This window comes from Rhinopithecus bieti, unplaced genomic scaffold, assembly GCF_001698545.2.
Source record: "Rhinopithecus bieti isolate Rb0 unplaced genomic scaffold, ASM169854v2 scaffold_26871, whole genome shotgun sequence".
NCBI classification, from domain to species: domain Eukaryota; kingdom Metazoa; phylum Chordata; class Mammalia; order Primates; family Cercopithecidae; genus Rhinopithecus; species Rhinopithecus bieti.
The window spans coordinates 360,692-364,653 of NW_016812402.1; positions in this window are offsets into that span (position 1 = coordinate 360,692).

Here is a 3,962-nt window from a genome sequence, read left to right on the forward strand (position 1 = left end):
AAAAAAAAAAAAAAAAAAAAAAAAAATGCAGTGACAAAATGAGCTTAGATCCAGCCCTCTGGTTATCAGAACGCTTTCTGCCTGAACAGAATAAACTAAGCTAAAGATAATGGTTTCTTCTCATCTCAGAAGAAGACCCTACAAGTGTAGATTCTTGTCATGCAGATGGCTTTATCAGGACATGCATGTAATCCAAGCCTAATGAAAATACAATAATTCACATCTACCTTTTCTCAATTAAAATAAAAACCCAATATGCAAACAGAGAAGATGCTTATAGTCAGCTTGCGAACACAGAGACAGCCTCTCTGACAAGAATGTGGGGATTCCAATAGCAACAAATAGGTCAGAAACCTGTTTTCTTCTTTCATTTCTCATCACCTAAAACAAATCAGTTAAATTTATTTGCAACATATGGAAAATTAACTCAAACCACTATAACGAGCCTTTTATGACTGAGGGAAAAATAAAGACAATTGCAGGAGTTGATAGCATCATAAGAGGATTGCTTCAATAATAATAGCTGACACATTCCACTTACTATGTGCAAGCACCCTTTCACATGCTTTATGTATGGTGACTTATTGATTCCTAAAGATCACCCTATAAGGAAGGTACTCTTATGTTGCAGGTCAGACTCCCTGGGAAGCAGATTCCAAGAGGGAGATTAGATTACAAGATGTTTACTAGGGAGTGGTCTTGGGATCAACACCTGGGAAAAGAAGAAGAAAGGAGGATTGAGCAAAGTGAGCAGCTGAGCTGGAATGCAGGCCCAATGGAAGCCTCAGCCAACTCCATCTAGAACTCTGGAGCTGGGAAGGCCCTTCTAGCTTCCCTGAATTGGAGTGATAGGGCCAGGCCTTTATACCCTGTATTGATCAGTCATTGGATATGGCTGTCCCTGGAAGGAGGTGTGACCTCAAGGGAGAGAATTTCTTCAGCCAAGACAATCCCAAAAAGGACTGACAGCTAAGGGACATTTCTGGTAATATTCCCAGCCACTGAGAAGTGGAATCTGGGAGGAGGGTGTGTGGGGTGCATTGCAGGGTCTACCACATATTATTATCTCGGTTTATGGATGATGTAACTGAGGCATAGAAAGGTTACAGAACTTGAACAAAGTTATACAACCAGTAAGTGGTGGAGATAAGAGTAGAGCATAGATCACGGGGCTCCACAGTCCACACTCTTGACCGCAATACCATAGTCTTTCAATAATTACCCTCCTATTGTTCCTGTATACTGTTCCTTTAAAGAAAAAGAAAGATAAGTTGTCATACCATTTTATCTCTTTCTACATGCACATTTGAGCAGAGTTCCCTTTTCTAAACTTGAAGGATATTTGCATGATTTTATTTTTCTTTTGAAAAATGTTGTATTTATGTGGGTGATGATACATGTAAAAAGTTCACCTATGGATGCTCATCATTGTTCACGCCCAGGAACAAATTTAATACATCACTTTTACTTGTGCATTCTATAAGTGCTACTTTTTGGGATGGAGCCTTTTGTCCTATATATTAGTCTCCTCTCAATCACTTTTCCAGGTGAGATATACCCCTGTCTTTATTTAAATAATTTTAGCACCCAGTTTGCCTAACATTTTTGAATGTTCCCAAAACCTACTTCATTGTTTCCCAAAATGGAAAGCTCCTAAAAAAATACATTTACATATATTCATTAATCATTACAAAAACATAAAATAATGGTCTTTAAAAAGTCTCAAATTTAATGTATCCAGAACAAAATTCTTGATTTTTCCCCCAGAAAACTGTTCCTCCATCACTCTTTCCTGGTAAGTGGCACCAAAATCCACCCAAATTGGACAAGAAAACAAGGAATTATCCTAGATTCCTTGCTTTCCCTGTACCAGAACATTCAGTCCATCTGTAAAATTTACTCAGCTCTACCTCCAACAAAATACATCCAGGGCCAGTTGCAACTCTGCCACTTCACTGACCACCCTAGTCAAGCCACCAACTCTCCTTCTCTAGACTCCTGCAATGGCCTCCCAACAGACCTTACTTCTGTTGCCCTCCTCCTCTTGCAGGTCGTTTCCCACAAAAAATGAAATGACATTAAAAAAAAATCCCAGTCACATCGTGTCCCACTCTCTTAAAACCACCTGATCACTTCCTTTTGTACATAAAATGCAAACTCCTGACCCTAGCTACCTGTTCTGGACGATGCACACTGCTCCAGTCTTATTTGGAAAGCTAGTAACATTCCACTTTTGACTAGGCTGGCCTTCCTCTTCTTAACACACTTCATACTTGCTCCTGCCCCAGGGCCTCTGCTTTGCTTTTAACCTGCCCAAAATGTCCTTTCCATACAGAGTCAGTTCCTTAGGTCACTCAGGTCTCATTCAGTTAACAGCCCCTCAAAGAGAGGTGTCCTGACCACTTCAGCTAAAGTGACCCATACAGTCTGTTCCTACTGCCTTACCCTGATTTACTTTCTACACAGTATTTAACACGAGCTCAAATGATCTTGCATAGATTCTGTTTACCTTATGAAGAAGAGAACCTTGCATAAGAACAGGGATTTTTCTGTCTCATTGATTGCTGTAGCCCTAGTACCAAAATAATGTCTGGCATGTCAACAAATTATTTGTGGAAAATAGCTACTGTTAACATTTTCTATATACTCTTTCCCCTTTCTAAAAAATTATAAATGTGGCCCAACTTTAAAAAAAAATTTAGATTTCCAAAAACGTTGCAGAACAGTGCACATGGTTCTTATATAACCCTGAGCCCAGCTTCCCCAAATGTTGACAACTTATTTATTCATAGTAGTGTTATTGAAACCAGAAAATGAACACTGATTTAATACTTTTTTACTATTAATTAACCTATAGATCTTATTCAAAATTTTCCAATTATTCCACTAATGTCCCTTTTCTATTCCAAAATCCAATGATTCCACATTTCATTTAATTGTATCTCTTTTATTTTCTCTAATCTTGGAAAGTTCCTCAATCTTTTTTGTCTTTCAGGAACTTGACAGTTTTGAGAGTACTGGTCAGTTTTTTAGTAGACTGTCCCACTACTGACATTTTCTCATGAATAAAATAAAGTTATATATTTTTCACAGATGCGATTTGCTTGGGTAAAGTTGTATATTTAAAAAATTGGCCAGGTGCGGTGGCTAATGCCTGTAATCCCAGCACTTTGGGAGGCTGAGGCAGGCGGATTACAAGGTCAGGAGATTGAGACCATCCTGGCCAACATAGTGAAGCCCCGTCTTTACTAAAAATACAAAAAAAATTACCCGGGTGTTGTGGCGTGCACCTGTAGTCCCAGCTACTCGGGAGGCTGAGGCAGGAGAATAGCTTGAACCAGGAGGTGGAGATTGCAGTAAGCCTAGATTGCACCACTGCACTCCAGCCTGGCGACAGAGCAAGACTCCGTCTAAAAAAAAAATTAAGGTGAATTTTTTTTTTAGTGTAATCACTACTAGACAGTAAATAGAATATGCTATATATTTTAAATGTCAACCGTGGAATTTCCAATCACCTTGTATTACTTTTGACTCACATTTTTATATTTTTATGCATGCACACAATATTTAACTTTCCAAGTTCCTTCTCTGTAAGGGACTTGAGGTCTAGGAAGTGCTAAATTTCATTACCTTTCCTCTCTATTCCTTCAAATTCCTGAGATGGCAATGAATGCTGTGTTATCCTGCCGTATCAGTTACCTATTTTCACACAAATACTTCAATCCCAAAACACACGGGCTTGAAACAACAAACATGTAATTAGTCTGTAAGTTTAAAGTTTGAGAATTAGGGTTTGACTGGGTGGTTTTTCTGGTCACCGCTGGGCTCATTCACATGCTTGGGAACTGGGTGGCTACTGACTGACCTAGGATGACCTTAGATGGGATGATTGAAGAGAAGCTTCTCTGTGTCACGTCTCTCATTCTCTATCAGACTAATCCAGGGATATTGTCATGGCAATG